We start from the raw sequence: 14,248 nt of genomic DNA on the forward strand, positions 1-14,248 counted from the left end.
AGGTAACTAATTGCCATGCCAGGTCACCTGCATTTATCTTCCTGAAGGCAGTTTGTTTACTTTGCTTAACTTGCTTCTTCATGTGTTTCTTTAGCAGAGAGACTTACTTACAGTTAATGCATGTATAAAAACATGCGAACAACAGTCTAGGCAATGACTGAAAGTAGAAGCATGACTTGTCATGCACCGTAACAATAAGTGGTATATGATTTAGTGATCAGAACTAGAGCTGAGCAAATAATTGATTTTTCACTTCAGTGGCCCAGCCAGAAAACCAAAAAATAAAATAAAAATAATGGTTTGTTTTGAACTGAAACTGAATGGTTTTGTTTTTTCTCAACAAAACATAAAACTGAAAAAAATGTGTTCAGGTCAAATGCAACATTTTAAATGTCAATTAAGAATGGTTTCAAAAATCAAATGTAAATTTTAAGTGACATTTCAAAATGAAATATCAGTTCAAGTCAAAATTTAGTTTAAAAATGTCATTTTGAATTAACATTTCATTTTGAACACATCTAGAAAAAAAAGTCAACATTTTCGTAACAAAAACAGTTGTGACTTTTCCAAAATTTTTGTTTTCAAGGTTTTTTTGGCCAGACTATTCCCAATTCAGGTCAAATTCTCAGTGCCTTGGAAAAATGTCTCTCTCAGTGAATTTGTTATTCAAAAAATGTGCCCAGCTCATAAATATATTCCTCACACAATATAAATCATAGCTGTTTCCAAATGAATCAGCTGTGCTTTTCAATAGATTCTCCTAGAAAAGCTCAGTGAATGAGCTTCTTTATTTCCATGTGACTCTCCAGCACATACATTAAACAAATATCCAGCTATCAAAGTTTTATTGCATGCATATAATTCGTGCCATTTCACCTTCAGTGTGGTTAGTAAAAACAACCATGCAAACATGGCTTATAAACCTACTTTTCTGTGAACAGTTGCTCAGCATAGCTGGGGGCGGGGGGGGGGGGAGAATCCATATGGAGACATTCCAAAGAGAATGAAGGAACTGTAGGAAATTATTTACTTATACAGACAGTCTTACCTAATGCAAAGTCTCAATGCAGCTGCATGGTCATTGTTTTGAAATATGCTCTTAAAATGATAAAAAGCTTGGAATAAGTTTTGTCTTTTGGTTTGTCTACTTTCAAAACTCTCAGCATTGTAAATTAAGTGAAGTAGTATTTTGGGGGGGGAAATTCTGCACACTTTATTTGAACCACAAAATTGCCTTTTTTGTTTCAAAGAGGAAAGAAATACACACTTATAGTTATCTTGCAGTAGCTCGTCAACTGGCTAAACTCCACACTCAGATGCAACATAACTGCTAAGTGAAACCAATGGGCATTGGACACATATCAGAGGACAAAATCTGATCCATTTGTCAGTCTTTCCATCTATTGCAAAATGAGTATTCATGGGCAGAGATGGCAGAAATATGGACATCCATACAAGAAGTCACTATACTGCTTATATTAGCCGTAAGATGATATAGGAATGTAGCAATGGCTGGATGTTAAAATGCCAGAGGCCTCCCAGCCTTCCCTCCCACCCCAAAAAATCTTCAATTTAAAAGATGATAAAATGTTTAGGATAGCTTGAGAACATTCTAACTGGACATTTATAATTTCGATCCGTGCTGATACAGCTAATTTCACTAACTCTTCACATTGGGCTTTAAAATATGTTGTATTACTTCTGGGAACACCCACTTAGTAAAGAACTGCTATAGTAAGAATAGGTATACTATCCTGATGCCACATTGATAGGTCAAATTCAAGACCAAAATGGAAATTTAAGGAAATTTTAAGATGATGACCTTATATAGCAAACCTCCCACTCCTAGAAGAAATAATTTGCATTTTGCTGTTCAAACAAGCAAATCTTGTGGATTCTGACAGCTGGTACTAATGAGTAAATAGAAATTAATTGCACAAGATTTTGTGGTGCCAGGGGACGGTCAAAGCCAAGTACTAGTTATTAAAAGATAGAAGGGTACCTGTTGCTCTTGTAAATAGATTTTACTTACTTGTGTAAGTACTGTTTAAACAAAGATGATTACAACATTTTCCAAAGAGCGTTACTCAAATCAACATGCTCAATAAATCCCCATGACATCAGAAGCTGGAAAGGTTTAAATGTCTTGCACACCCTGTCCCTTTGAAAATTTAATATGCTGACAATCTAGTGGAAAGTGATTAAAATGACTGGCTATTTCAGCCATTTTTAATACTACGGTGTGGTTTTTGTGTGTGTGAAATACTGTATTTGGTTATCTACTTTCATACAAGATATTATGGACTCTAGTACAGTTTAAGAAAAATTTGTTTATCCATATCCAAGATCATACTTCATTTATCTGTTCTTATGTGGTCATTAGACTACTGGAAAACATGCTGGCTTATTTAGAGATTACAACTGCCCATAGTTCACAAGAATTTTTGCTATCATTGTATGAGAAGTAAAAGATATTCCATGGAAATAGTTGCAGTATATATATAACATAACTGTGAACACATTAACAAGCCTTTATTTATACAGGCTGTCACAGAACATTTCCTGCCTAAGTATATTGAATTATCAACAGTATGGAAACAATATTGGAAAGGGGATATATTTTATTTCAGTTATAAGACAATAGGTCAAATTCTGACCTTAGATACACTAAGGGGACCACTCTGATTTTATTGTGTTTCACTAATATAATTAAAAGAAAGGATTTGATTCAATGGGCCAAATTCAGCCTTGTGCAAGTGGGTGAAACTCAACTGATGTTAATAGAATTGCACCTGCTTGTGTGGGCCAAATTAGATTCACTGGACAAAGCTTTCCTAACTTAGGCACCTAACTTCAGGCACTTGAGTGTGCTAAGGTCAATGGGAGTGGTGGTGCTTACTTTAGGTACCCAAGTTATGCATGTTTTGGGCAGTGAATCAAATGTGGCCCCCCAGATAAGCAGGTGCAATTCCACTGGTAACAACCATTCCACAATGCTATTTCCCCGTAAGGGCAATGACTGAATATTTAGTCATATAAAGAAAGTGATAACTGATGGGTTATACCAGGGCAAAGGTCCAGGTCCAGAGAGATTTCTTCACCTGTGTCACACAATGTCCAAAGCTGGGCTTGTTCATCAGTTCTGAAACACCCACAATTCTTTAGAGGAAAAATGTGTTCTTGATGCCCTTAACAGGACCCATTGGCTTTCTTACACCACACTCCAAGTAGTGCTGGCAAAATTAATGAAGGATTGGCCAGAGAAGCATCTGAACTTTCCCATTGAACTTCCAGGCCTCCATTTACCATTTTAAAAGACAGACTTCCCTCAAATCATCTGGAAGCTGGATAAAATAACATGCCAACACTGGTAGTAGGAGGACACCACTTTTGTGAATGGTTCTCTGATGATAGTGCCTGCTGTCCGGCAATGATTCCTCTCGAACATCTGTGCCCAAGTCCCATGCTTTGCATGGGCAAAGAATGCTTCTGCTTTTTTTCCCCTTTGCTGTTACGTTGACAACAGATTAAACGCCCCTGGTTCTGAGTCTGGATAGCCCAGGAATGCCTATGAAACCCCTACACAGCTGCCTGTACTCAGATTACTCAGGTCAAGAGGGAAAATAAGCTGAGTGGGAGTGCAGTGAAAGAGGGAGGTATTTGCTAAGACACACAGAGTACTCCCCAATCCCTAAGTCCTGCCCATGGCTTCAAGGAACTGTGGATGGTCTATTGAGTGTGAAATCCAAGGTTTTGTGGGGTTGCTGGCAAGTTAGAATAGGGGCACAACAAGCTTCTCATTGATGAGTCGATATAAGTGACTGACAGAATTTGGATCTACAAGTTAAGTTTCAACTCTAGTACAGTCACTAACAGACAATACTGGGGCTATTCAGGGAAGATGTTAGAAGGGTAGTTATATGTGTGTTTATTTCTATATGATCCCAAACTCCTCTGCATAAGTCACAGGGGACAATGGTAGTGTGCAAACTTGCTAGGGATTATTATGCATCAACATCATTCTGATAACACCAATAAATGTGGATGAACCCCCAATTCATTTTAACAAACATCAAATCTGGGTTTAAAAAAAAAAAAGAGCCAGATCCTTTTATAATCAATAGGCCCACTTGTAGTTTGCATTCAAGATAAGGCCAGTCAGATCTCATGCTTCTAGGTCTCAAATGATTTCCAGGGATGGAAAGATTCCTACCCCTGTAAAACATTACTCAGCTGAGGCCTGACCCTCTAAGATACTAACTGAACACATCTCCTTAAAAATGCTAAGCACCCTAGCACTTCTCAGGAGTGGCTCAGCAGTGGGCCACTACACTTGATGGACTAGAAGTCTGATTGACCAAGAAAAATACTGTAGACTAATCCTCCAGTCAATGGTAATTTTGGACTAAGGACTGCAGATTCATAGATTTTAAGGCCAGAAGGAATCATTATGATCTACCAGTCTGACCCTCCTGCACAGACCATAACATTTCAGCCAGTAATTTCTGCATCAAGAGTATAACTTGTGGTTCAGCCCTATGTTCTGAAGTGCATTGAGAACAAAGATCAATGGAAAACAAATCAATACTTGCATATTTATAAGTTATAAAAAGCATCATCACCACCAGCAGCAATTATAAGGCACCACTCAGAGTGGTACAAGTGCATTCTACATGGCTTGGACCAGAGGTACAATGGGTTTTCCCCTAGTACAGGGAGCACATACCCCAGGACCCCCTGCAGCACTCTATCCATAATGGCAGATTAGAAAACCCTTTGCCAGTTTTATTACTACTTTTATTTCAGTAGCACTTAGAGACTCCCAAGGCTGTGGCACCCCATTGTGCTAGGCACTGTACTAGTGCACAGTAAGAAACGGTCCTTGCCCCCCAAGAACTGACAATTTAAGGGTGAGTTTTTTCCAAAGCTGCTCAGGGATTTAGGCACCCAACTCCTACAGAAAGTCATTTGGACTTCTGCTCCTAAATCCCTCCAGCACTTTGGAAAGCCTCCACTGAATAAACAAGACAGACCAAGGAAGAATTATAATCACTGTGCAGACTTGAAATCAGGGCACAGAGAGATTTAAGCAACTTGCCTAAGATCATGCAGGAAGTCTGTGTCTGAGGTGGGAACAGAACCCAGATTTCCCAAGTCCCAGTCCCAGGCCTTAGACATTCATAACCATGCCTTAATGATAAGCCTACCTCTCTACAGACTAAATGCACTGGAGGATGGAGCCAAATACGTCACGACCAGATAGTTTAACAGGAGTTTGTTTCAGTTAAAATAAACTAATTGAATAACCAAGCTGGGAAATGGTTTGGACACTATACATACAGCAGGCACATTCGTCTCAGTTCCTCATGTGCAATGTTCTACAATTAATGGATGTAAAGCTCAGGCCCAATTATGTCTGCTGCCCAGCTGTCAAGCTGCAATATCAAGTTCTATGTATTTTCTATATCTCTCTGTGTGTATAGCATTAGCTTCACTAATTCAGCATCATCATAGGCAGAGCCAAGTCAAACCCTTTATTTGGCTTCAGCCTGACCAGCAGTCCTGTCTGAACAGTCACTGTGACCTCAGTCCAAACAAACGCCACTGCTTAAAGCTGGCAGTATTATCCCCTTAATAATCTGACACCTCCTTAATATGGGAATTAAAAATGTGGAGGCATGATGAGTTTAAATGGCTACACTTTGTGTGGTTCATTCCCTGTGATGCTAATGCTACAATAATTCCGCAAAGTCCCTTGAATGGACGAAGGCTTCTTCCTTAAGAAAGTCAAATGAACAATATTTACTTCAGGGCTGGCTGCATCTGTTAGGAAAGAGAAGGATCAAAGCTAAAACAATTGTAAACATTTTTATAATTAAAAAAAAATCTTAAAATGTAGAGTTCCGAGTTTATTAACCAAATGAGAAGTTTTCTATTAGCTTTCATGTAAGAAATGACAAACAGCACAGATGAGAAGGGTGGTCTTGTGTTAGAGGCACTGGACTCAACTCTGGAGATCTAGGTTCTATTCCGGACTCTGTTGAAAACATCTTACATGACCTTGGAGAAGTCACTTTCTCTCTCTCTGACTCAGCTCCTCATTTGTAAAAAATGGGATAATACTTCATCTGTCTGTCTTGTCTGTATAGGTGGAAATGCTCAAATGTGTGCTTAACTTTGAGGACATTGCTATCAGTGCGGCTACTGAATATTTAGCACAAACGTAAGGATTTGCAGGATCAGGGCCTTGGATTGTAAGATCTTTGGGGCAGGGAACATTCATACCTGTCTGTACCTAGCACAATTGGCCATTGATCTTAACTGGAGACTCCACACACTATTGTAAAACAATAATTAACAGTAGACCATGATCACCAACAGAAAGACATCTAACATGCCATTAACACCAGATTCCAGAAATACACATAAAATAAATGTCCCACAAGACAGTTCATTTTTCAATATTTCATTGACCACTTCAAGCCTTTTTCCATCAGGATATATTTACAGAAAGGTAAAATCTTTGAATCCCATAGATAAGTCAATTCAGTCTTCACCTGTACTGGTGGGACAAGTTCATTCCCAGCGCTGCTCCACTGATTCCAGTGCAGTGACCTCAGCGATCACTTTGACCCACTGAGAGCTTTAGAAAATATTGAATAACTACAATCACTTTTGGTTTTCTAGGGAACAGGGAAAGGAAAGGGAAAACAAAAAGCATTACCTATAAAGCAGAGCAACAAAATACACAAAGAGGTGAAGCAGAACTCCAACTATAGCACCATAAGAAGGCAGAAGGGATCCAGGGGAAGTGATGCCCGCAGCTCCAGCCCCAGGTACAGCCCTGGAACTGTCCATCACTCGTAAGGAGGAGAAAGGAGCAATCTAGTTCTAAGTCACACAGCAATATTCTCCAACCTTTGCCAGAAAGGATCATAGTCTTCCTCTTCCCTGGAGCATTCCCTGGGAGTTCTGTTCTTTAAAACCTTGGAGTAGAGAAACTGTGCCGCAAAATTCATAGCAATTCCCAGTGTTAGCCAAAGCGGCGAGACCCCAGGCAACTGACTCACTTGCCTTTGGAACGTACCGCCCCTGTCAAGCCTGGGAGGGATGTGTGCTCCGTAGGCGACTTGCTGTAAGCAGCTCTCCAACGCTAGACAGGGCAAAAGAAATGACTTTGAGAATTGGCTGCTTCTATTTAAAGAGATTATTTTCCAGGCCAGCCCGTCCCTGTCAATTTGAGTCAGGGCCTGGATTATACTTAGGTGACATTCAGTTGGCAGAACACGTAAAGCTTTAGATACTTAGCTACTGAGCATGATCTAGGTTTGTTAAATGGCTCGTGAAGTTAGCAACATTGACTTCTGCAGAAAGAAACCGCAAGGAAAGGTTGCCACTTTCCTGAGGGAGTCACAATGGTTTATGAATTCACAATGGGGCATTTTACTGACACCTGGGTTTTATACTACTTAATCCACAAGCCTAGGAAGCAGAGTTTTAGCATGCTGGATCCTTGGAAGTCTGGAATCCAAGCCCTGAATTCAGCAGTGTCAGCAGCAGAATTGCAGAGTGATGGGCTGCTTTGCTCAGGGTCTTCATAGTAGGGGAAAAGTCTACACAGCTCATTCAGGGAAAGTAGGAAGATGAACCCTCTGGGGTTAGAGGAAGAAGATTGCAGTGACATGTCTCTGAGGTCAATTCTGACCCCTGGTATATGGGTGCCGTAAAGGAGCATTACTAAAAATCAGTGGCAGAGGTACAGAGCTGTAAGACTTATGTATTATTGGTGGGGAAAGATATGTCAGGAACAGGGAATTTCACTTCTTTCCCAAGTGACAGAGCATAAGATTTAGACTTCTTGGGAACCCCTACATTACTGCAAACTTGTCAATTGTACCACCACAGCCTCAGTCATTTTTTCTCCTTCCTCCACACAACAGGCCTGTAGGCCTCACCTACTCATCTGTACTCCCCAAGCTGTGACACAGTTGCTGCACTCTCCCTCAACTCTCCATACTTCCCCCACTTCCAGTTCTCCCACACATCAGCTCTTTCGGGGGGGAGGTGGCCTTGGCTGGGAACCATGAGAGGCCATGCTACACGTGGTTTCACCTCAGCAGAATGCCATGGGTGCAGACACACCATGTTCAGGTCAGTGGCTACAGCCAGAGCCCTCAGCCTTGTACATGTGATCTAAGCCCAGGGCCAGTTTTATTAAGGGGCAAGGAGGGAAAGTGAGTGGACTTTCAAGGAGTCATCAGCTGCTTTAACCAGAGAACATTTGAAGCGTGGGGGTGGAGCGTGCTCCTATGGATATAAACCAGTGCTCTTTATTTCAAATGTTCTGAGAAGGATCCTATTATTATTACAAGAATTTTTGAGGCACTCCTAACTAATTGCCAAGTGCACTTCACATGGTTTCAATTAAAGACAAAAACATTTCCCATGGCACAGGGAGCCCCTGCAGCATTGCTGCTTTCAGAGCAGAGATGGGGAAAACCTGTACTGAATGCTAGGGGGAAGGGAGAGAGAAACAAGGACCATATATTTCAGGTATAACAAACGCTGTGAATGCCCCAGGCTGGCCTGCCACCCCCAAGTTGAAAAACACTGTTGTAGATGCTGAAGACTGCTGTCACCGTTTTAAAGATGCTACAAGCCAAAAAGTAATACTAATTTTCCATTCTATCACCTCTCACAAACCAGCTTCTCAGGAATTTATTTTACTCTTTTAATACACGGGGAAACTGAGGCACAGAGAGTGACTGACCCGGAGTCACGCAGTGAGTCAGTGGCAGAGCTGGGAACAGAACCCCAAAGCCAACGACCACATATTTTTAGGTTTGTACAGCACCTAGCACAAAGGGATCCACATTTGGGACCATGAGGCGCTACTACTATTGTTTGTATTATGGTAACAGGGAATCCTTAGAACTATTTTGCCTCGCAGCTGCCAGACAGTTTACCAAGTTGAGGCTATTCTGGGGAGAAACATTCAAAACTAAACTGACATCCTGCAGACACTCTCCAACTGCTGGGAGAAGACACTTCCACAGTGAGGTTCAAGTCCATGTCAAGTGTCCATATCCCAGACGGAAAGCCTTGCCAATTAAGTTTAGGCTGGAAATGCTGACTGAGCTGTATCTCAGAAGGCGCTGCATTACCATAATTGCTCTAAGTTAACAGCCATTTTCCGAGCTGCTGTTTCCTTAATGAGAGATAAACGGTTAAACATGCCCTATTATTAGATGTCTCTTCCTCATTCTTGCCTGTCAAACTTCATTGTCACTGAAAGCTTCTTATGCTCTGCTGGCTTACGCTGCCCAGACACATGCCGGCCCTGCTTACACACTACACCACACGCACACTCTCACCTGCCTTGCTTTCTCCTCTTTTGAAGCAACCAGATTTTATCACCCTTTGTGGGCACCGATTTTATTTTGAATGTCTATAGTTATTTCCCTGACCTTGACCACTTTCTATCTCACTTAAATCCTCTCATAGCTAGGAAGTTAATCTGGTCTTTCCCTCTCCCTAACACCCCACTCCAGGAAATTCTATTTCCTTCCTTTTTGCTACTGCTATTATTGGAAGGAGTTAGATTATCATGGTGTACTTCCCATTGCTGTCCAAAAACCTGAAACATCCAAGCCTGTTTCCAGTACTGAATAGTAACTCTAGGGTTTAATAATGAGGCACACAATTCCCTTTTTTCTTTATGGAGACCAAGGGACCTGTCTCAGACTCTGTGCACCTTTGACTTAACATTAAAAAGGTCATACATATCCATATAAAGATACCTCAAAATAATTTATCTAATGCACATCAAGATTTAACAGAGGTGATCAAAAAATTTTTAATTCAGAAATTGGAATTGCATAAAAATGATTTTTTTCCTCCAAGAAAATGTTATTGTTGATTTTTTTCCAGTTTCTCTTAACAGGTAAAAACAATTTCCAAAGAGATTTGCACACACACGCTTTCTTACTCCCTCTCACCCCCCAATAGTAGGTAATGGTAAGAATGTGTAATAACAGCCGTGAAGAGTTGAAAGTATTACTTTCTGTCTGTTAACAACACTTTCAGACAAAGTCATATTTTCACCTTTCAGAGCAATGCTTCCGAACACTTAACAGTGTTTCCTCACACAGTAAGAAAGTGTGTGTAGACACTTTCCCACCTTTTCAAAATTTCCTATGGGAAAATTTCAAAAGGGGATTTTTCCTGCAAATAATTTCATGGGGAAAAAAATAATGGTTTTCCATCAAGCTCTAAAATTAAGGGCTTGCCTACACTGCCCAACAGTTTGGATTACAGGGGTGTGAATTGCAACACACACACACACACACCAAAGTGCGGCACTGTAACTCCCACGTCTGGACATTAACTAAAAAGTTCCTAGTTTGCATTAATCTAGTTCTGTTTGAAGAGGACGAAGTTAACGTGAACTAGGAACCTTTTAGTTCGTGCCCACAGTGTCCACATAGGGCAGTAACAGTGCAGGACGTGGGTGCGCACTGCTATTCACATCCCGGTAGTCTGAACTGTGGGGCAGTGCAGACATAGTCTCAGGCTACGTCTTCACTACCCGCCTGAATCGGCGGGTAGAAATCGATCTCTCGGGGATCGAATTATCGCGTCTCGTCGGGATGCAACAATCAATCCCCGAATCGACGCTTGTACTCCATCAGCGCAGGTAGAAGTAAGCGCCGTCAACGGGGGAGCTGTGGCAATCGATTTACCGCCGTCCTCACAGCGGGGTAAGTCGGCTCGGATACGTCGAATTCAGCTACGCTAGTCGCGTAGCTGAATTTGCGTATCTTAAATTGATCCCCCCCCCAGTGAAGACGTAGCCTAAGAGACCCCTCCTGTGGGACTTAATTTTAGTAAATCCTGAAGCACCTAAAACCAGGACAGCTAGACACTAGTTAAGGGATTAAAAGATGGCACAAAACCCAAATTGCAGCTGAAGCTATGAACATCTCACTCTAACAGATACAACCAAAACCCAGAGTCACATCACTGCAGAACTCCAATGGTTCCAATCCAGACATCCCTCTGGTTTAGGGAATTTGAATTCAGCTCAGTACAGAGATAGAATGAGCTTCAAACTTTTGATCAAAACTCAGATCCAGGAGGTTGATGCCATCTTTAATTACAAATTTTATATATAATCTGCAGCGATTAATTAGTGAGAGCAGAAGAGCTTGAAATGGCCTATTCACAATGGAAAATGAAATCAGTTCATGCTCCTATATCAACACTTTGCTACAAATATCCCTAGCCCTGATTCAGCAAAGCATTTAAGCAAATGTTTAACTTTAAGCACATGGTTTGCTTAATAGGGATGGTCTGGTTTTAAGCACCTACTTGATGCTTTGCCAAATCAGGGCCTAAATCCAGTACAAAACTATAGTATTTGAACTGTGTTAACCATATCACCATAAGCAACAACGACATGGTAGTTTTAACAGTCTTACTCCTCGGTATTTCATTGTCTTTTCAGGCTTCCCCTCTTTCCTCTCCCGCAGGCAAAGCCCTGTAATTGCTAGAGGTACTTTATGCTGGTCTGAATGATCAAGTAAACATAGCAAAGAAACCCTGAGGTTAGCCCCACAGCTGGTCAAGTGGACACTGACAGTTGAAGTCATCACGGTGGGGTCACCACACTAGCTCTCTCACACTGCCCCAAAAGCAACTACCGTCAGCTGTGAGGAGGACATCAGTCCGTCCACCGGGAGCCGCGGTGAAACATTTCATATAGGCCACCAAACAGCCTTTTGGTCACTACTGGCCAGTGACAGATTTGAACTAATGACCTAGAAGTGAAAGATTCTCTATCCCATTAGCAATCCCCTCAATGAGCCATCCAATTCCCTATAAATCCCTTTTTCCAATATTAGTCCCAGTAAGTCAGTTGTTTGCAAGCTTTAGTAACTATCCTGGTTGAATGAGCGACCCACAAGGTGCCTTGTTCCCTGCTTGGTTGGTTCTGCAGCAAGCAGCATACTTACGCTTCTACAGTACACCATCTATTTTAAGGATGATCCAGATAACCCTTCACATGTAACCTCACCGTCTGCCTCGTGGATATGAATTACCAGATGTCCCACAATTAGCTCTTGCATAGCACTGGGTAAAGTACATTGTGTTAGGTTCAATCATTTTGAACCAGTTCTGAAACTGGAAAAGAGCACATCCTTCGGGATATGCCATCTCACTAACCTCTTAGCAGCAGAGTGCAAAGGGAAGTCACCTAACTATTTGAGGAGTGGTCTGTGCATGTTTTAAAGAACAGTAATCTAACTTCCAAGTCAGCTTGCTACAACAATTTTGGATGAGTTCAAGGTTCTAGCCAAATTCTTTAAATAGCCCTAAGAGCCCTTGTAATTGCTGACTAAATTTTTTAAAGGATTTACTAGACTATTAGCCTTAGTAATACCCTGTGGCAGTGAGTTGCCTAGGACACATTGTCCCTTTCAATCTCTTCCTCGTTCATTAACTCCCCATATAGTGTGTAAGAAATATGGGGCTTGGGATTCACACTTTTCTCAGACTCCTTGAATATCTGGTTGCAACAAGCTGAGCAGAGGAAGCACGTGAGCCCTAACTTTCAGCCTCCTTCCGTGAAGCAGTTTAACTCAGAAACCAAATTTACTACTACCACATTTTGCTGATCTTGCATGGACTTTTTGTTCTTTGACTCAGCTTTAAATGCCAAGTATTGCAATTATGATCTCAAAATGCATTTCATAGGAATGCAATTAGTACTGTGATGGTATGGGAAGTAACCACAATTTTGAATCAAAACAATTTGAACAGGGCTGCAGAGTTAGGGCTTTATCCTACAAGAGTTACTGCTTTGTATATTTCACTCTGTTCAGAGTCCCAGTGACTTCTCCACACAGTAAGAATTGCAGAGCCCAAGTACATTATACAATTTAAGTGACATACAGGGATCCATTTATTCCCCACTGAAATGCAGCCACCTCCAAGCCAGAATGCTGTTGAAGAACATAAAATAACCAACACAGGAAGGAAAAACGATCTTTTACAATTAAAATTATAATAGGAATTTAAATAGACAAGACAATGAACCTGGTGGCCTGGCTAAATTCCAGCCTGAATAACACCCCTATTCAAATACACCTACTGCCCCCCCCCCCGCGCCTCTCCTGAGTGTGGGCTGGCCCCCCTTTGCTGCCCCCCGTACATCTCCCTTCCTTGTCTCTCCCCTGAAGCTCCATGCTGCCTGCCTGCATTAACTGCTGCCGCAGGGTCCTAGTGCCCCCTCCACTTCTGCCAGGGCAGGCTGCCCTTCCCCCTCAGACCCTTTCATTTTCCGGTGGGACCCTCCACCAGTACAGCCACCCCCCCTGCCCACAGTCACTGCTCTTGCCCCACGCTGGGCAAGGGACAGACCCATCCCCCACCCCCAGTGAGGCTACAGTGAGGGGCAGCAGCAGGGGAGGAGGTGCACATGTGATGGCAGCCCCCCCGGCATGGCACCCACCACAGGGGAGGCGAGGGGGATTCCTGGACCTGAGAGGGGCCCTAGGAGCACGTGCAGTGACAGTGGGGGGGGGTGAGTGTGCTGCCGGGGGGGAGAAGGGGGTCCCTACCCCAGAGCTCGCTGCTGCCGGCAGGGAGAGGGCTGGGGGGAGTCCTCCTCTCTGGCTCCAATCCCAGGGCAGCCTGCCTGCACCCCAAACTCATTCCCAGCCCTGCCCCACCCCAGAGCCCACACCCCCAGCCAGAGCCCTCATCCCCCCGCACCCCAACCCTCTGTCCTAGCCCTGAGCCTCTTCAACACCCCAAACCCCTCATCTCCAGCCCCAGCCAGAGCTCTCATCCCCATGCACCCTAACCCTCTGCCTCAGCCCTGAGTCCCCTCCCACACCCCAAACCCCTCATCCCCAGCCACACCCCAAATCCACCCCCAGCCTCACCCCACAGCCCTCACCCCTGCACCCCCTCCCTCCGCACCCCCTCTTATCCCCAAACTCCCTCCCAGAACCTGCACCCCTCCCTCCACACTCCCTCCCATCCCCAAACTCCCTCCTAGAGCCTGCACCCTGCACTCCTCCTGCACTCCAGTCCCTTGCCCCAGCCCAGGGCCTGCACCCCAGACCTCCTCCCCAACCCAAACTCCCTCCCAGAGCCTTGGGCAGGTGGGGGGTGGAGCTGGGGGGGCAGAGTTTGGGCAGGGGCAGGTTCTGGGCACCACCAAAATTTCTACAAACCTGCC

The sequence above is a fragment of the Terrapene carolina genome, unplaced genomic scaffold (assembly GCF_002925995.2).
Source record: "Terrapene carolina triunguis isolate 2854851 unplaced genomic scaffold, T_m_triunguis-2.0 Scaffold148, whole genome shotgun sequence".
NCBI classification, from domain to species: Eukaryota; Metazoa; Chordata; order Testudines; family Emydidae; genus Terrapene; species Terrapene triunguis.